Here is a 22,036-nt window from a genome sequence, read left to right on the forward strand (position 1 = left end):
TGGAGAAACAGGAATATTTTACGATGAAGATACACCAAAGGCTGGGTATGTTGACAACGGGACTGAATGGGGGGAAAACCTTTTTTACTTTCCTTCTATGTGATGGCTAGTTGTTTGCATTTGTCCCAGAGTGCAGGGTGGATTTTGTTACAGAGTCATCCCCAGAGAAAAATCATCCAGATGCCCCAAACTCTACGGCCTCCCCAAGATACACAAAGAAGGAACACCACTCAGACCAATAGTCAGCTCCATAGGCTCACCTCTACAAAATCTCGCTAAATTTCTCGCCAAGCAACTTCAGCCCTATGCAGAATCCATCTCTTCACACGTTCCAAACTCCTTCCAGTTCATAGAAACAATAAAGAAGCAAAACCTACATCCCAATGACCTACTTGTGAGCTTCGATGTTGTATCTCTCTTCACACAAGTGCCCATTAATGAAGCCTTGACAGCCATTCAAAACAAATACAATCCCCCCGAATACATCTTGGACCTGACCAACCACTGCCTAACCAACACGTACTTCATCCACAATGGACAAAGATACAAACAGATAGAAGGAGCACCTATGGGATCACCCCTCTCACCGGTCATCGCAAACCTGTACATGGAACACTTTGAAACCAATGCTTTAGACAAGTCAGAACACAAACCCAAACTTTGGCTCAGATATGTTGACGACACCTTTGTAATTTGGCCACACGGGAAAGAAAAACTGGACATCTTCCTCACACATCTCAACAGCCTACACCCCAAAATACAATTCACTATGGAAATAGAAGCCAACAACCAACTTCCCTTCCTTGACGTCCTAATCTACAAAAAACCTGATGGCTCCCTAGGACACACTATCTACCGGAAAAAAACACACACCAACCGCTACTTACATGCACAATCACACCACCACCCTGCACAAATAAACTCCGTAGCCAAGACTCTCATCTCCAGAACCAAACGCCTGGCTGACAAAGACCACCTGACAACTGAGTTACAGAATCTCTCAAATGTGTTAATTGCCAATGGATACCAGCAAAATAGGGTTATGAAGCTAATCCAAAAAGAAACACCCCCCAAAAACCAAGACACAGAAGAAAACAATGGCATGGCCCTCCTTCCTTATATCAAGGGCACTACAGATAAAATTAGCAAAATCCTCCATAAACACAATATCAAAACAGCCTTTTGCACCAACCAAAAAATAGCCAATATCCTCAGAAACCCCAAGGATAAAATCCAGTTGGAAAACCAAGGGGTCTATGAAATACCCTGCAAAGTCTGCCCAGCCACGTACATTGGACAAACAAACAGACGAATAAATGCACGTATTGCAGAACACAAGAATGCCGTCAAAAAAGAAGAAAAAACTTCCTCTCTTTTCCAACACATGAAAGAAACAGGACACGAAATTAATTTTGCAGATTCCAAATTGCTCTTTAACATGGAACATCACCACAAGAGAATAATCATGGAAGCCATCGAGATAGAGAAACACCCTCACAACATGAACAAGCGTGACGACACATCCCGCTTGCCAGACATCTGGAAATTAGCCCTCCCCACAAAAACTGACACCAGAGCCAGAGGCACACAGAACGCCATCACCAATCAACCACACCAGATCCAAACCCAGACCCTCTCCACAGATAAATTACAGACACCATCCAGTAGCCAAACCATGGTGGCACCTCCGGATGCTGCACCCCCCTGCAATCCCTACACAGATCTGGCTGGCACAGGCCACAAAACCACAGCTCGCCCCTATACACGAAGCCAAGCCAGAGCACAACTAAGTGCAGTACAGCCATCTTCTCAGAAAAACTCTTCACAAAGTTCAAGAGGTCAAGACACAAAGGCCTTAGCAACTAATCCACACCTAATGACCCACCTAAGTGGTACTCAGGATATCACTCAAGAAATCACTCAAGATATCCCTCAAGCAATTAAGGAACAAAAGAAGAAAAGGCACACTAGCCTGGGAACTTCCTCTCTGCCCAGAACATTGGAGGCTATACACCACACCTCCTCAACAGTATTTATAGGAACTCAAACACTGAGATCCTGCTCTGTTCCAGTAACAAGAAGCCGAAAACACCAGCCTGAAGATGACGAGTGAGACCTCGTCGAAACGTCGCCTAGACACCCCATCTTTTACACGGGAAGACACCCGAGAACACCAAAACCTGCATTCCTGTACCCGTGAAAATCTACGAAAGCAAATATCTCACCTCTACGGGGAGGAAACCTTCCAGCTGACAAGAACCTACGAGAAACTAGAAATCCGAAGAGCCACCATCTTATGTGATCTCTTGTTCCTACGCAACTGCCGAGACAACAACTTAATTCCCACATGCTTCCAACTTAAATTCCACTCCAAAACCCCAGCTACCGAAAGGATCCTGAAACGAACTGAACTATCCCTAATCAGAAACGAACTACACAAGAAAAGATACCTACTAAACCAAACCAACAAAGATATGCTCACTCTTCACCTCAAACTCTGTAACAAAATCCACCCTGCACTCTGGGACAAATGCAAACAACTAGCCGTCTGGAGAGCTGAAACGGAGACCTCACATAAGACAGACACACACACCAACAAACTCCACAAACTAGAGAAACGCCAGAAGCCCAGCCACCCTCCACAACAACCCATGAAACAAACAGTACATAACATATCAGACAGGATCCTCACCTCAACTGAAACCAAAGTACTCTCCAAAGGTTTCAACTTTGCAGTCGCCCCGAGACGCATCCCCACGGAAAACATCATATGCGGAGTCGAAGCTAGCCTAACCAAAATCAACCCAGATGAAGCCAATAAAATCAGACTTGAAGTCACCAACATCCTCTGCTCCAGCAAACCACCCAGAAGCAATTTACACAAAGAAGAACAGAAAGCACTCACCAACCTGAGGAAAGACAACAACATAATCATTCTCCCAGCAGACAAAGGTAATGCCACTGTTGTGATGAACACATCGGACTACCAAGCAAAACTATCAAATCTACTCCAAGACCCTACCTATCAACCTATAAAAACAGATCCCACCACCTATCTGGAAAAAACCACCAAATCCAAAATAAAAGCCTCTCCTATCAGTGAAGAAATCCAGCTAAGAATCATCCCCAGAGAAAAATCATCCAGATGCCCCAAACTCTACGGCCTCCCCAAGATACACAAAGAAGGAACACCACTCAGACCAATAGTCAGCTCCATAGGCTCACCTCTACAAAATCTCGCTAAATTTCTCGCCAAGCAACTTCAGCCCTATGCAGAATCCATCTCTTCACACGTTCCAAACTCCTTCCAGTTCATAGAAACAATAAAGAAGCAAAACCTACATCCCAATGACCTACTTGTGAGCTTCGATGTTGTATCTCTCTTCACACAAGTGCCCATTAATGAAGCCTTGACAGCCATTCAAAACAAATACAATCCCCCCGAATACATCTTGGACCTGACCAACCACTGCCTAACCAACACGTACTTCATCCACAATGGACAAAGATACAAACAGATAGAAGGAGCACCTATGGGATCACCCCTCTCACCGGTCATCGCAAACCTGTACATGGAACACTTTGAAACCAATGCTTTAGACAAGTCAGAACACAAACCCAAACTTTGGCTCAGATATGTTGACGACACCTTTGTAATTTGGCCACACGGGAAAGAAAAACTGGACATCTTCCTCACACATCTCAACAGCCTACACCCCAAAATACAATTCACTATGGAAATAGAAGCCAACAACCAACTTCCCTTCCTTGACGTCCTAATCTACAAAAAACCTGATGGCTCCCTAGGACACACTATCTACCGGAAAAAAACACACACCAACCGCTACTTACATGCACAATCACACCACCACCCTGCACAAATAAACTCCGTAGCCAAGACTCTCATCTCCAGAACCAAACGCCTGGCTGACAAAGACCACCTGACAACTGAGTTACAGAATCTCTCAAATGTGTTAATTGCCAATGGATACCAGCAAAACAGGGTTATGAAGCTAATCCAAAAAGAAACACCCCCCAAAAACCAAGACACAGAAGAAAACAATGGCATGGCCCTCCTTCCTTATATCAAGGGCACTACAGATAAAATTAGCAAAATCCTCCATAAACACAATATCAAAACAGCCTTTTGCACCAACCAAAAAATAGCCAATATCCTCAGAAACCCCAAGGATAAAATCCAGTTGGAAAACCAAGGGGTCTATGAAATACCCTGCAAAGTCTGCCCAGCCACGTACATTGGACAAACAAACAGACGAATAAATGCACGTATTGCAGAACACAAGAATGCCGTCAAAAAAGAAGAAAAAACTTCCTCTCTTTTCCAACACATGAAAGAAACAGGACACGAAATTAATTTTGCAGATTCCAAATTGCTCTTTAACATGGAACATCACCACAAGAGAATAATCATGGAAGCCATCGAGATAGAGAAACACCCTCACAACATGAACAAGCGTGACGACACATCCCGCTTGCCAGACATCTGGAAATTAGCCCTCCCCACAAAAACTGACACCAGAGCCAGAGGCACACAGAACGCCATCACCAATCAACCACACCAGATCCAAACCCAGACCCTCTCCACAGATAAATTACAGACACCATCCAGTAGCCAAACCATGGTGGCACCTCCGGATGCTGCACCCCCCTGCAATCCCTACACAGATCTGGCTGGCACAGGCCACAAAACCACAGCTCGCCCCTATACACGAAGCCAAGCCAGAGCACAACTAAGTGCAGTACAGCCATCTTCTCAGAAAAACTCTTCACAAAGTTCAAGAGGTCAAGACACAAAGGCCTTAGCAACTAATCCACACCTAATGACCCACCTAAGTGGTACTCAGGATATCACTCAAGAAATCACTCAAGATATCCCTCAAGTAATTAAGGAACAAAAGAAGAAAAGGCACACTAGCCTGGGAACTTCCTCTCTGCCCAGAACATTGGAGGCTATACACCACACCTCCTCAACAGTATTTATAGGAACTCAAACACTGAGATCCTGCTCTGTTCCAGTAACAAGAAGCCGAAAACACCAGCCTGAAGATGACGAGTGAGACCTCGTCGAAACGTCGCCTAGACACCCCATCTTTTACACGGGAAGACACCCGAGAACACCAAAACCTGCATTCCTGTACCCGTGAAAATCTACGAAAGCATATATATATATATATATATATATATATATATATATATATATCCACGCAGGATTACAAACTGTTCTAACCAGCTTGTGGAGACTATCAGAGGTCACAAAGAGAAAGGAAAAATATATGAAAATAACAACAAGAGATGTGGAAAAACAATAAGAAAGGACTGGATAGTACTGTGAACATCATAAGGTTAGATTTGTGGACAAGAGCAGTAAGAAGCAAGAAGTTGATTGGATCCCCTTCGGAACTTGAAATATGGGTACCCCCCAACAAAAAGTTAAAATTCGGCTGTGTAATTTGGAATTTATGTAATTTGGTTTGATTTGATTGGTCGGTTAATAAAAAATTATTCTTAAAAAAGAAAAGAAAAATAAAGATGAATCAAGGAAGAGGGGTGTCCATCCCCCCCATTTTCAACAGAGGGCCAGGGATCAGGAAAGCACTGAACGCTAAAAACTTTTGCAGGTGGGTCGGTAGGTACTCAGGCTGTTCGTGTCAGGCAGCTGCTGGTTAGGAAGCCCTCTGCTCAGCTTCTGAGGAAGCGCAGCTGTGCCCAGAGAAATGCCTCAGAACTGTGCTAGGCCCAGTGGGAGGTAATTCTGAGTGGATAGCCAAGCCTGTCATAGCGAAGGATTTAAGCAGCTCTCCTCATTAAGTGGTCTGCATGTTGTGGTTTGCAAGTTGCGAGTTAATAAAGGCAGTGGCCTATTTCATCCCAGCATGGTGTCCGCTTCATTCTTGCCATCCACGGAGTGTGAGATACACACAAATTATCATTTTCTTGACTCTATGATAACAAAATGTGACATTTGGACTTGGAATATCTTTGTCATTATCGAAGTGATTCTATCTGGTTATTTTCATGTGCTTAGTACATTTGGTTTTGCTTTCCCCTCAGATATATTATGTTTTAATGGAATGAAATTCTCCCTTCTGCCCTCTCTCTCTCGAGCTTTCAGTAGCTTATATTTCTTCTTTCTCTCCGGGGCACCTTTAGGGGGGTCTAAGAAATCCTTGTCCCCCAACAGCGTTCTTGACTTCCGTGAAAACATTTGCAGTGGGCTGCAGGACTCGGGTGCACTAATATTAAAACTTACTGACACATTTAGAATTGCCTGGTGGTTTAATGAAGAGGTGAGGTTTCTGGGAAGAGAGTGATGCATCATTTCATGGTCCCTGCTCTGCACCACCAGAATCCCTGGTGCACAAATGCAGCCTAATGTGCTAGATAAGACATCTTTGGGACCGAAGTTGTGACCATTAAAAGTGCTGGCAGCATATCACTAAGTTCAAAATGAAATTAGTAACTTTGGATGTGGGCGGACACTCCTGTCGAGTAGCCTCTGCCAGCCAGCCTTGCTAAACTGTGCTTAGCAGCATGAGATCTAATTTTGCGACATAGAACTTGACTTTGTCACAGCAGGAGAGAGACAATGTGCATGTACAGAGGCAGAACACCCACAAATGAATGGAGTCCCAAATCACACCAGTCTCTGCAGGGTCCGTCGTTACACTACGGTTATTTTTCTGACATTTAAGGACCTTGCCCAGACATAATGGAGCCTTTAAGTACTGACGCGGAGAAGTCTAAAATTAGGAGCAAGGAAGGGGAAGTGTGTGAACAAGTACAGTATGAGAAGAGTCCAAAGGCAAAGCACGTTGAAGAGATTCCATGCAAAAATGCGTGAGGCTGCAGATAAATGTGGTTGAATGATCATTCTGACATTTTGAAACAGTACTGAAAGACCTTCACAGATTTTATCTCCACATTCCTCACAACATCCCTTTGAGGTAGGTCAATATCTCAATATTACAAATGTCTGGGACTGAGAGACAATGGCCAAGTTGAGAATTAAAACAGCAACTTTTAGCTAATAGTGTGTGCCTTTGATCTCTAGCTGACCCAGCTCACAAGGTAAATGTAACCATTCAGTAAATGTTCTGAGGTTACAAACTTTCCTTAAACTGTTTTAAGCCAGGGTGTCTGTCCTATCTTAGTTGTTAACGGTGGTGCATTTCCTGAGTAGAGGAAGAGATGGGATAGAAGCCCTTAGTTTGAGAAAATCATCATCCTCTTAACATTTACTGAAGTGCTTATTACCTCCCTTGAGAGGGCTAGTCCTGGAATCGATTTTACTGATTCGGGAAGAGTCATAGGCACCCCCTAGCCTAACCTTCAGGACTTTGAAATAGCCAGGCTTAATTTCTTCTAAAATGAATTAGCAGGCATATCAGCAGGGGCATAAGCTTAGTGACTCAAATTCATCATCATAATCATCATTGGGCAAAATGGATAATGGAAAAGGGTGGGGAGTCTTAGGTCTGGGGAGATGAATATGGACCTCCAGGATTTCGGTTGACTCCCTAGCCCATGCCCTTTCTTCCCAAGCTGCATCTCTTACCAGCTCTGCACAATGCTCTCCATCAGTGCTTTTGCATTCACATGGCAACATTTCCATTTCCCTAACTGTTAATTTCTGCATTATCTTTGAACTTTCACACTATGCAAATGCCACTTTTGGAAAACTAATGGAAATATAGCACATGTTTAGCTCACATTTCCATGTTATTTGATTCCGGGGGGGGGGGGGGTGTCCATTTGCGGACCGCTTAACCCAGAAAACTGTGAGAGTAAAGTAACCAAATTTGGGGCCGGATACAGGCATGTAGTTCTTTCTTATAGGAAATGCTCCACAGGGGTGGGGGACAAAAATGGGGGGGGGGATGAGGAGGGTCATGGGAGGAGTGAGAAATGTCCCTATTTGTATCTGAGGAATACTGGAGGGTATGAAATCTAAGGGAAGGTGAATATCCTCAGATGTAATAGGCTTATAGTCAAAGTTTAAATAGTCTGTTGTAAGATGAATCATAACAATGATTTATAGGAAGGCGCTTTGGTATGTTTTCACTGTGCACTCAAGACCTTGTGGGATCAAATATTTCATTCAGGGATATGTCTAATTTTGAACTTCTGTGGTTATAATAATTTTAAACCTACTGATATCTTTGTTCCAACAAAGCAAGCAAAAGCTAGAAATTGACTAAAATGTGAGTACGAAGCATTTGGGGTAATAATAAATAAAATCCATTAATCTTGAAAATTTAATTTTGCAGCCGGTAGCCAAGGATCAGTCTAATGTGATTACTTTCTGAAATGCTTTGTTCAAGAGGACATTTGCAATCCTGAAGTTGCAAGGAAATGTAAAAATATGCTTCAGTATAAAGTTGAGCATTAAAACGCAAGGGGGGAAAGTGTATTGAATGAACAAAGCACATATCCGTCACAGTCAGTAAACACAATTAAAGTCAAACTACAGGGGAAACCAAATGGAGCATTTTTGTCAACAAATCCAGTTAAGCAATCAGGTTTAATAAATGAAATAGTGGTTTTAAACATAATAAATAGTGGAAAGTTAAGCTAGTAGGGATTCCCCACTCCATGTATTTAAATGTATTTCATTTGAGAACAAAGACAAGTCAAAATGTACACAATGAAAAATAATAGACTAATAGGCATGGTGCTCCTTCCGATTATAAGATGCCCACATTAGGATGTTGCACAGAAAGTAGAGATAGCCATGCTCTTTCACATGAAACAAAATCCACATTCGGGAAATATCCTGATATATCTCAGCCAATATATCTCAAAATAGTATGTGAGCTTTTGAGTTCTTCAGAGCTCTTAATTAGCCTAATTGGCAAGCAGAGTAAAGTGGGGGGCTAGCTGAAGTTGAAGCTATGAAGTCTGTGTCTGGTCATAGTCTAAAGATGGAATGGGTGAGGAGATAGCAGACGTTCCAATGAGTCTCTTTTCCTTGTTAAAACCTTAGGTGATGCCTGAGGATGGAGATTATGTCTATGCATTACATACCCAGGGACGCGGACTTATAAAAAATATTGGGGGGGGCCGGGAAAGCTCATGAATAATAAATAAGCTCATGAATATGCAAATAAAGTGGCGCCGCCTCCTCGTGAGCGAATAGGGGAGAGCGTGCTGCGCCTATTAATCAGCTCCAAAGGAAATTGGGTGGAGCTTTTGCTCGGGAGGGAGGGCAGGAGGCATGCAGCCCGCCCCTCCCTGTGCATTTTGGGCTGGGGGAGGGGCGGCGATGGCGCTCTGCTGGAGGGGCGCCGGAGATTATTGGGGGGGCGGAGCCCCCCCAAACGAATTTTTGAGGGGGCTCGGGCCCCCTCAAGCCCCATGGAGTCGGCGCCTATGTACATACCTTGAATTGCATAGCATTCACATCTCACTGTCCACTGACATCATCATCATCATCATCATCATTATTTTGTCCCCTGAATGTTCCATGAATACATGGCAGTTCATGTACTCAAAATGAATCCCTGAATGAGGGATGTAAGAATTTTGAGCCAGTCACAAACAAAGTTCTGGTTTGATGTACATTGTTGAGACAAAAAGCAACAACAACAACAACAACAACAGGGCCCTGTTCTTGTACTCAACAGTCTCAGGCAATATGACTTCCTTACATGCTCTAAAAATATAAAGTGGGCTACTGTTGAGTCCAAGGTCAATTTCAAGACACCAAGTTCCATCACACTGCAAAATTAAGCTGAAATAGTCTGGCTTCAAATGAGCACTTATAATTTCCAGAGGCAATTTATAGCACTGTGTTGTAAAATTACTGACCAGTGAAACAGGACTTCAGATTCAGACGTAAATGTGCAGAAAGTGGGTACCTGATCTAAAATGATCTGTTCCCAGGAGTAAAAGAAAAGAAAAGAAATATGAATATTTTGTTCTGAACAACCAGTTCTTAGTTCTGAGTCAAATGTACAAAAAGAGAGTGATAATATTCAGTGGCGTAGCGTGGGTTGTCAGCACCCGGGGCAAGGCAAGTAATTAGTGCCCCCTAACCTAGGGACGCGGGTGGTGCTGTGGGTTAAAGCCTCAGCGCCTAGGATTTGCCGATTGAAAGGTCGGCGGTTCGAATCCCCGCGGCGGGGTGCGCTCCCGTTGCTCGGTCCCAGCGCCTGCCAACCTAGCAGTTCGAAAGCACCCCCAGGTGCAAGTAGATAAATAGGGACCGCTTACTAGCGGGAAGGTAAACGGCGTTCCGTGTGCTGCACTGGCTTGCCAGATGCAGCTTGTCATGCTGGCCACATGACCCGGAAGTGTCTGCGGACAGCGCTGGCCCCCGGCCTCTTAAGTGAGATGGGCGCACAACCCTAGAGTCTGTCAAGACTGGCCCGTATGGGCAGGGGTACCTTTACCTTTTTAACCTGTGGATTTGCGCCCCCTAACCCGTGGATTTGCGCCCCCTAACCTGTGGATTTGCCCTAACCCCAGATGTTGCACCCGGTGCGGCCGGCCCCCCCTGCACCCCCCACGCTACGCCACTGATAATATTGCTAGGATGGTGCCACTTTAGACTAAAGGTGAGAGATTACATATACAAAGAAATAAAAAGAACGTAAAATCTCTCTAGACTGCATTTAAGCAACCAGATGCTTATGGGAAGTCCACAAGCAAGATGTGAGCACAATAGCACATTTCTACCCACAATCCTCACTTCCCCTGCCCCCCATAAAAAAACCTTGTTATCACATAGTGTTTGTATAAAACAGCAGAAGTTAACTTTAGTGAAATGTGGAGCACACATTTAACTGAGCTGTAAGGAATGCGTTCTTGGATAGGAAAGATTTCTATAGCCCTAGCTAACTAGTTGGAGAAACAAAGGCAGCCATACTTGGCCCTTTGTTCTCGGCAAGCTAGAGATCCAAGATGATCTTCCAACTCGAGATACAAAAGAGAAGTGTGAGGGGAGGACTGAAGTAAGAGGCGATGTAACCTAAGGCACAGCAGTCTAACTTCAAAGGACGGGTCATCACAGAGATCAAAGGGACACAGACAGTTTTTACCCCACAGAAACCTTTGCCAGCAGGCTGAATTGCTTCCCACTTCCAACAAAAGCTCCCAGAGATCTTGAATATGAGAGGGGGAAAGATTAGCCTAGTTTTTATAACATTCCCTCCAAAGCATATTGTAGAAAAGGGTACTGTGTCTCTTGCAGAAAGTCCTGTGGTGCTTTAAAGTCTCCAGCCAATGCCTGTGCCAATACCACACACATTTAATTTGCGATCAATAATGTTGTGGCCTTAATGTTACCCATCAACCTTAATTCTGTGTCCATGTGTAGTTATTTCATGGGGGGCTGGCTTGGGGCCTCAAGATGCAACATTCCCTCCAAAGGATATTGTAGAAAAGGGTACTGTGGCAGAAAGTCCTGTGGTACTTTAAAGTCTAACAAATTTATTATGGCATCAATGTTGATGGACTAGGGCCCACTACGTAAGATGCATGATGTGTAATTTCCTGTACTGTTTTTTTAAAGAAACAAAGTAATGTTTTCTCTTTAAGCTAAAGGTATGATAGGGAGGAAAACACAATTATCCTACTGTCTGCTATCAGTTAATTAAAATTATCCTCTCCAGCATTTGCAATGGAAGGCTGTGTATTACATCACACAAGAGTCTGCTGAATCAGGCCAGTGGCTCATCTAGTACAGCATTCTATTCTCACGTTGGCCAATTATAGGCCTGAAGGAAGCCAGCAAGCAGGACAGAAGCACAATAGCACTCTGCCCATCTGTGATTCCCAGCAACTAGTATTCAGACAGTGGAGGTAGAACATAGCCATTGTGGCTAGCCATCTTAACATTCATGATTGTGCATTTTACATGTACGTACATTGGAGGCAAGTTGCATGCCCCGCAATTGCTTCATGCAAAGATTTAGAGATCCTAGGGCACAGATAGCCAACGTGGTGCCCTCCATATGTTGTTGGACTTCCACCACCTCAAGAAACGTAGCCAATGGTCAGGGATGGTGGGAGTTGTGCTCCAATGTCTGGAAGGCACCACGTTGGTTTCCCCTGCCCAAGGGAGTGGGTTAAACCCTGAAAAAATGACTACTCCAGCACCTCAGGCTAACAACATTTTCACCCGAGGAAAAACTAGGAAGCAAACAGGGCCGGATATTTGCCAGGAAGAGATACCAGCACACAAGGACACTTGATGCGTATGCTCTCAAGCAGAATCTTTTGTGCACTTTCTACTTATACTTTGATCTATGTTTCAAATTCTGAATTTTACAGGCACCAAAAGTTTTCTGCCTATTACTGAAAGCAGCCTGGTGGTTCAACTGTTCCTGTTCTCCCATGTGATCTGAGGATTACAGTCCCAATTAAGATTTCCTAGTTAGGCCCAGTCGAGAATTCCTGCTTTAAAGGAAAGAACGTCGGCATAAATTATGCAGATCTCCCCAGAGAGGACCCATGGACATCCTACGAAGCTTAATGTTGGAAGATTCAGGACAGATAAAATAAAGTACTTCTTCACACAGTGTACAGTTTAAATGATGAAACTAGCTCCCATAGGAGGCAGTGATGGTCCCTAACTTTGATTGTTTTAAAAGAGGATTAGGCAATTAATGGTACCTAGCCACAAGTTAATATGCCTCTGTATACCTGTTGCTGAAAATGACAGGGGGAAAGACTGCTGTTGCACTCAGGTCTTGCCTTCAGGCTTCGCATAAGCATCTGGTTAGCCAGTGTGTAGTGGTTAGCCAGTGTGGTGTAGTGGTTAAGAGCGGTAGTCTCGTAATCTGGTGAACCGGGTTCGCGTCTCCGCTCCTCCACATGCAGCTGCTGGGTGACTTTGGGCCAGTCACACTTCTTTGAAGTCTCTCAACCCCACTCACCTCACAGAGTGTTTGTTGTGGGGGAGGAAGCGAAAGGAGAATGTTAGCCGCTTTAAGACTCCTTAAAGGGAGTGAAAGGCGGGATATCAAATCCAAACTCTTCTTCTTCTTCTGGTTGACCAGTGTAAGAACAGGATGAAGGACTAGATGGGACTTGATCCAGCAGGCTCTTAAGTCCTTATGAAAGGCTCATCCGACACCTAAATTATTATCTTTTCAGCACCAGGTAAAGGCTAGGCCATGTAACTGAAATGTTTTAGTGCTTCTAGATCTAGGTGAATTGTTTCTTTGCTGTCTTTTTTTTTTGTAAGGCTGGTTTTAATAATTATGCTGATTTGCTTTTATGCAGTCATCTTTTGCTGGGTTTTGGTTTTTATGTTATTTGCGTACAGAATGCTTTATGGGTTTTATTATGTTGAATATATTTTCCTTGCTTCTTACATACTGCCCAGGATTTTAGTTGATGAGTAGTCTAGAAAGTAAATATATAGGGCATTTTCTGTGGTTGACTCTAAGATATGTGATGGTTTATTGGCAGACCTGTGGAGGAGTCCCCTTCAGAATTAGGCTAAAATCAGACATTTTATTTGGTCTTGTTTGATATTGGGCACTGGTCTTAAATAAATTAGATATTTTGATTAGGGAAGCATTCATTTTCTATTGACTTCCTGATCCATTAGGCCAACAGTAGATAATATGGTGAGGTCCAGATGTTTTGGACTCCAACTTTCATCAGCCCCAGTAATCATGGCCAATGGTCAAGGATGATGGCTACCCCTCCAGAGGTTGTCTACCCCTCCATTAGGCTACACCTCTGGTTAGCTAAAATCCAATGGGCCCTGTCTTGTGACGCACCAAAATGCAACAAGCCTCATTTCCTTTATTACTAAATCCTTGCCAAGCTTCGATCCTTAACAAATCAAAGTTCATACAAAACTGTCTTATGCTAGATCAGACTATTTGTCCATCTAGGCCAGTATTGCCTACTCTACCTGGCAGCTGCAATCTGGGTCTCAGCCAAGAGTCCTTCATATTGCTTGTTACATGTCCCTTTTATTAGATGCTACTACCATCAAGCTATGGCCAAAATGCACCCAATACTCCAGCTGGGTTCTGCCCACTGCTAAAGGTAATGCTAATTTCTGAAAGATCAGCCTTTGCTAATTAGGTTCAGATTAGATTTGGAGGACTAGACTCTAGCTGATTGCATTGTATATATGCTTTTTTTGGATTAAGTTGCTATAGTCATTTTTATTGGCTTTTTACTATTCCCCACTAGCCACCTTGAATAGCTGAGGAAGATTGTTTTTTAAAGAATAATAATCAGTTTTCTTTAACGACTAAACACACAAACAAACGGCAGACAGTGCATACTTCAGTCAAGCAATTGCCAAATATAACGTAGGGTGTGTGTGTGTGTAAGAATTAAACACTTTAGGCAAATGATCAGCAGTGTGCTTCCAGAGTATTAAGATAACGTAGCAACTAGTTACATGAGCAAATACAGTTGCAATTTTCCAGCTTAATAAAAACCCACATTTCATGAATCTACAATTTAGCATCTTTAAGGCAATGCAGTGCTACATCTGCCTACTGTGGAAAGATACAACTGTAAGAAAAATGTTAGTTCTTTCTTTGGAGACTGTATTGCTTTCGTTGTGCTACGGCTCATTAACTTTTAGGAGATGCTGTCACTGATTACAATAGTACAAGGTGACAACCATTAGCACTTACGATGTTGAGATAAGGGGATTTCAACAAGATAGCATGTATTTTCTATTAACAGAAACTATTTAAACAATCACTCTAACTATGCTATTAATTGTCCCCAATATCACACATATGTTAAATAAGCTATAAAAATTACTGCTATTGGTTTACTGAAGCAGCTGAAAAGCACTAGGGTGCTTTCTTCCTGCTGCTAGCAAAAAACAACCCAAGACTTTCATTCTCTCACCTCTAACAGATCAGACATCCATTCCCCAATTTTGAAATGATACATAACCTACCATCAATTCATTGGATATTTCAAATCATAACCTACCATCAATTCATTGGATATTTCAAATCAATCATTGTTTGACACTTGTAAAAATGGCAATTCCTTGGTTAGGATTGTTAGAGAAGGATTTCAACCCCAGAGTTCAGGACTACCTTTTCTAGGAGAGACTAAAATGTCTCAAAGTAATTAGCAACCTATCTATATCTATGGTATGTTATGGAGCCTGCTAATTTTAGCCACCACAGAGTGAGTGGTATTTTAAAACAGGAAAAAGATAATTTTCTAACACCTGAAAATGAGACTTATCTTTTGGAGGTCATGCCTTCCAGGAGCTAGGTGATGCTACCTAATTTGGCATCTATTAATTCTACCTAGTGTGCACCACTGAAAACTAAAATCTGATTTTGCTAGTCTAAACAGTATTTTCTTTATTTTGCAACTCTATGCATCACAGGAGACCCTGTGTTTTCATCAGTCTTTGAGTCAGTGCTGAATCACTGCTAGATTTTTTATATTCAAAATATGGAGAAGAGTTATTATTGTTCCTTTTCCCCAGCCGCCTCAGTGGATGCAACCACTGGAGGCTCACCCATTTGGGCAAATAAGGCACTGCCCCACCAACCTCATTCTGCCCTTGACTAGCCCCTACTTGTTTGCCTGCATATTCACACAATGTTGTACACATACCTAGAACTGCATGGTACATTATATTTCCCATGGACAATGTGAATCCATGGAGAGATTTTATTTATTCAAGTTGAAATAGAAAATAGAATGGGAATTTAAAAAAAACACCACACAGAGTCAAAGATAAAATGTGTGTTTTAAAAAAGTTTTTAAGAGTAAAAAATAAGCAGAATATTAGCAGGATGAGCAAACTCAGTATTTTCAGATGTTTAAGGGAAAGGACAGAGATGTGAAATGCAGCAAGAAAGCTAAGACTTAATAAGAAGAAAACAGTGGGCAAGCGAAGAGCAAAAGACGGTATGTAGTGATAGGTCAAAGACAACAGAGAGGTCCCAAGCATCAGGACTTTAAAAATCAAGAAACAAATGTTTAAATCGGACATGGAAGATAATAGGACCCAGTGAAGTAAGCAATATCAAGAAGTGACATAATCAAAAGTGCCAGCCTTGATGGCTATTATGGATAGCAGAATTCCAAGCAGTAATTAAAAGTTTAAGGTCGGAAAGAGCTGGGCCAGAGAAATACCCATACTCCAAGTAAGAAAGCAATGTTTAAATATTAGATATTTAGTCAAAGTTGTGCTACTTTAACTTAGAATTCACGTATGCTTAGTCATAAGTAGGGTCAATAGGACTTATCCAGAGGTGAGTGCCTATAGGATTGCAACTTAAAATTATAATTAGAATAGAACCATGTTCATATATAACCATGTTTTTAACTTCATCTTTAGCATCTTCTATTGTATTCCCCCCAAATTACTAGTTCCATTGCAAATCTATAATAGAATAATAGAAAATAATAACTTTTCTTCCACCCACATACTTCACCAAGTATTTTCATCTAATTATTATCACAGCAATAAATCTTCACTTTTTGATTGACTATTGCACTAATTATTTTCATCATCTCTATCTGGTCATTAAAAAAGGGAATTACAATCCTGACATATGAGATTGCTGATTAAATATTATACAACATCATCATCATCATCCAATGACATGTGATCCATTCTGACATATCCAAAATTCAATATTATTATTTTTTTTTGGAAAGGCACACAGCAAAAATGCTAAACGGTATTTTATAACAAAACATATGAAAGGACAATAAGGACTGGAATATTAAACCCCCCAAATCATTCTGTCTTGCTCCATTAACCAGCCAAATGTTATAGGGATATTCACAAGTAGGGCATGGTGGCATTATCTGTCGCCTTTAGTTAATTCTCATCTTTTGCTAGATTGAAGCACACTGTCTCTGAACACAAAGACTGTCCAAGCACATGGACAATTTGTCCCATGTTTGGAGACAGTAAACTTCTGCTCAGTGAAAATAGCTGCTAATACTTTGTTTCAGTTTCCTGCATTGTTTTGTGGTTCTCACAAGAGCTGCTCTGCCATTTTCCCTTTATACCACTGTCAAAAGCTGTCTTTGGATACCATACTAAATCATAGTTTAGTGTGATAAGAAGATACCCAGGTGAACCTCACATTTGTGCTTCTCCCCTCCCTTCCCTCTCCTTCCTTTCCCTCCAGAGAGCCAGTGTGGTGTAGTGGTTAAACCAGGTTTGCGTCTCCGCTCCTCCACATGCAGCTGCTGGGTCACCTTGGGCTAGTCACACTTCTCTGAAGTCTCTCAGCCTCACTCACCTCACAGCGTGTTTGTTGTTGGGGAGGAAGGCAAAGGAGATAGTTAGCTGCTTTGAGACTCCTTAAGGGGAGTGAAAGGCGGGATATCAAGTCCAAACTCTTCTTCTTCTCCCCTTCCCTCCCCAATTCTTCACTTCCGGATTTAGTTTGCCACAATTTGGTGTGCCATTTAAACAACACAGCTGAATGAACCATGGTTTCAAATACCGGTACATCATATTTAATATTAACTACAGGGTTACAGTTTGGATGACACAGCAAACTGTGATTAAACAAAAAGAGGGGGGAAATGCACCACAGGAGGAGCAGGGAGTGAATGAACCTGAAGATTGCATGGACTCATTCTCATCACACTAACCTATAGCTTAGTACAAGGGTGGAGAACATTTTTTGGTTATTTGCATTGCTGCCATAGGAGCCAACTCCTAGGGTCCAAGGGGTCTTTACCACCCCAATAAAATATTTGAGGGGCCCAGCCCCCCAAGTTAATGGGCATTGCCATTCAAATAGTGTGTGTGTGCCGCATCATGTGATCAATTATGCAGGGCAGGTCTTACTCCCCCCCCCCAATATTTTATTCAAGTTGACATCCGTGTTTGCTGGTGGTGACAGACCCCAAAGCAAGTACAGCTTTTCATGCGCAAACTCACATATAACCACAGACACATGCACACTCACCCCTTCAGCATGCCATCTCAGATAGGCCTCTGTCACCTTTCAGTTCCTTCCTCTCCAATTCACTAGTTCTGTCTGACTCACAATTACCTTTTAGGACAATGGGATATTAGTAACCAGGCACACTGCTGAATCAGCGGCTGCCTTTTTGATTCACCATGCATATATCCTGATTGTTCCCTGATCACTGATCAGTCCGTATCAAACTCAGCCAAATCTGCTAGCTTATGTAATCATATGCTATCCAGTGATATTTACATTTAGAAGAACAATCAGGGGCCACTTTACCCTGGACCTAGTAAAAATGATTACATGAATAGGAATTCAAGTAAGGAAATTGTGGATGTGTTCAGAATGGAATCATAAAAATGAATTACTATTTTCCCCAGTTTCATATAGTTTGGTCTGTTGAAGAAGCTAATAATCAACTGAGCTGGACTGCAAGTGGGTAAAGATGGGGCTGATGAGAGGCTTCAGGTTTCCACATACCTGCTGATGCTTTATAACTCTCTGAGAGAATTATGGAAAGGAAAGGGATAAGCTGAGGAGTTTAGGGACTGGAGGTTGTGGTAGGTTAGGTCAGCTACTCACCTTCATGTTGAAGAGGGCTTCTCAGATCTGTAGTGAAGAGATAAGGGAGTGTAATCTGTGCTCCTGGATGAAAGAAGGAGCAGCTCTTCTAAACTCTGAGGACACCTTTGGGACCCTTGAACAATGATATTTGGTAATTTCTCTTATTTAATACAAAAAAGTAGTACCATGTTGGTGCAATGAGAAACCTCAGTTTACTAATATTTTACTTGTGAGTTCCAATCCATCTATTACAAATGTAGAATTTCTAAATGACTTGATCCTGGCTTATTCCTTGGGGGGGAAACCACTCTGTGTGTGTCTGTTCAGTTTTTTGTTTTAACAAACAAATTAAAACAATTAAAATGTCCACATAACGCAAGCGAACAGGACTCTAGTGTGATGTGCATTAAACAAGCAAACTCTGAAGATGTCCACACACTGTTACAGTCTTCTTTAAATTAAGGATAATTGTTGGTGTTTTGAAATAACATAATATTGTAAAAGCTCTGTGGGTGAAATCTAGGTTGATCGGTTGAGAGGTTTAATACTTGTGGACTGACAAGAACTAAAAAGTAGCACTGTACATAGTTACTGAACTAAGGGTTTGATCCCTATTCTCTCTGTCTTCCTAGAACACAGATGGAAAGAACAGATTTGAATCTACAGGTAGATTTCCAACAAGGATTTCCTGTGATTCTCTTATAATTCACAGACTGTTTAGTCTGTTTGGTGCTCTTCAGTGCTACATTAGCAGTTTATTGACTTTGCCTAAGGCAAATTATCAAAAGTTATTTAAAGGGACAGTAAATGTTGACTGAAGTAAAGCCAAGGTCAATGTTGTTGTTTAGTCGTTTATTCGTGTCCGACTCTTCGTGACCCCATGGACCAGAGCACGCCAGGCACCTCTGTCCTCCACTACCTCCCGCAGTTTGGTCAAACTCATGCTGGTAACCTCGAAAACACTATCCAACCATCTCGTCCTCTGTCGTCCCCTTCTCCTTGTGCCCTCCATCTTTCCCAGCATCAGTGTCTTCTCCAGGGAGTCTTCTCTTCTCATGAGGTGGCCAAAGTACTGGAGCCTCAGCTTCACGATCTGTCCTTCCAGTGAGCACTCAGGGCTGATTTCCTTAAGAATGGATGCATTTGATCTTCTTGCAGTCCATGGGACTCTCAAGAGTCTTCTCCAGCACCATAATTCAAAAGCATCAATTCTTCGGCGATCAGCCTTCTTTATGGTCCAGCTCTCACTTCCATACATCACTACTGGGAAAACCATGGCTTTAACTATACGGACCTTTGTTGGCAAGGTGACGTCTCTACTTCTCAAGAAGCTGTCTAGGTCTGTCATTGCCCTTCTCCCAAGAAGCAGGCGTATTTTAATTTCGTGGCTGCTGTCACCAATGCTTTACCTTAAAAACCTGTAAGTCTTGAAATATAGGTTTGGGAGGGAATATAGTTCAATGGTGGAGCACTTGCCTTACATGCTGAAGTTCCCATGTTCAATCCCTGGAATTTCCAAGTAAGGCTGGGAAAAAGTGTTGCCTGAAACCATGGAAAGTCACTGTCAGTCAGGTCTGACCAACACTGAACTAGATGGACCAGCTTTCTATTTAACTAGTATTCAACATGCAAACCCTCCAGTCTTTCTCAGTATCTATCAGCGAGCCCCTTTTGCCAAGAGGAAAGGAGGACATAGAAGTATATTACTGATTTAAATTGATTTCAGGTTGGTTAAATGGCCAGGCTTTATTCATTTGTTGCCATGCTAAAACTTCCTATTAGAATGATGTAACATTACTTGAGTCCCATTCTCAGCAAGGGCAAATTATGCTGTCTCATTAAGTTAGTAAAATTAGAGCTTAAGGTTGTCTGAAGCATGGATCAGTCATCAGGGGAAGGGGCATAGCTAAGCGGTAGAACATCTGCCTGGTATGCAGAAGGTCCTAAATTCAATCCCTGGCATCTCAGGGTGGGTTGGGAAGGAAACCTGCCAGTCAGTGTAGAGGATTCTGAGCTAGATGGATCAGTGGTCTGACAGCTTTCCTGTCTTCCTGTTTTCTATAGTCTTCAAACAGGAAACTAAGGAACCTGGATGACTGCAGGTTTTGCTTATACTTCTTTAAAAAAATAACAATTGATTTATTTGTTAATAGTGTTCCCAACAACAGATATGAATCAACAATGTCATTCAGTTTGCATCAATATTTTTTATGGCTAGTGACAAAATAATGCCCTATTTTATAAATCTGAGTATTACTAAAACAAGACTATGATACTGAAGAAAATGAAAGTTTCCAATTGCTGGAGAAATATTGTTTATTTTATTATTTGCATATAAAAACCATGTTTGTTGATTTTTTATTTAAAAAATGATATATCTATATACAATAAAAATCACAAAAACATAAAACTGAAGATCATCGACTGTTACAGAAATGTGTTGTCTTAATTGCCCGCATAAGCCTTTCAGCTTATGAAAGCCTGGCGTGCTCTGGTCCATGGGGTCACGAAGAGTCGGACACGACTAAACAACTAAACAACAACAACAACAACAAACAAACAACAACAACAACAATAAAGCCTTTCAGCAGGCTTTTAAAGGTTACAAAAGAAGGCACATGCTGAATCCCTATTGGCAGAGTGTTCCACACAACTGGAACAATAACACAAATGCTTGGTTTCTTGTTGCCTTCAGATGAGCCTTGCTGATTTGGGGGATGACCTACGATGCTCCTTACAGATGATCTCAGTGTTTGACGTGGGATATAAGGGTTGTTGAGGTCTTTATAAATTAATATAAGGACCTTGAACCTGGCTCTTCTTCTTTTTCTTCTTTGGCCAAGTAAGATTGTCTTCCATAAACATGGTTTTAACAATGAGTCTGTAAGTGACTGTGGAGGCCAATTCTGGACCCACACATCCTTCCATAGTGGGGACATTGGTGAACCTGGCTCAGAAATACAAGGACAGCCAGTACAGATGTTTTAACAAAGGTGTTACATGTTGGTGCTTTGTGCCCCATCAGCAATCTAGCTGCTGCATTCTGCATTATCTAGAACTTCCAGACCAGGCCAAGGATAGCCCTACACAGAGCATGTTGCAGTAATCTAGCCTTGAGGTTACCAAGGTATGGACTACAATGGTCGGGCTACCTGAAATATACTCAGAGTCGCAAAGTGATTTCATGCTCTTTATTCAGCTCATAGTGGTGAGGAGGAATGAATGAATGTCCCCTCAAAGTATCTGCTTTATATACATTATTTACACAATGGGCTGCACATGATTGGCTAATTCCGGAATTCTACTGTAAGCCAATCAGGTTGTGGATTCACTTCTATCTGGAGCATGATTGGGTAGTTCCTGCCAACCAATCATACTGCTGCATTGTTCTAGGACCAATTAGACTGCTGCATTCTGAATCCTATTGTTCTAGGACCAATCAGACTGCTGCCTTTTGGATCCTATTGTTCTAGGACCAATCAGACTGCTGCCTTTTGGATCCTATTCAACTCAGTACATAACACTACCCCATATATTGAATGAAGGTGCAG

Source organism: Podarcis muralis, chromosome 9 (genome assembly GCF_964188315.1).
Source record: "Podarcis muralis chromosome 9, rPodMur119.hap1.1, whole genome shotgun sequence".
Classification (NCBI taxonomy): domain Eukaryota; kingdom Metazoa; phylum Chordata; class Lepidosauria; order Squamata; family Lacertidae; genus Podarcis; species Podarcis muralis.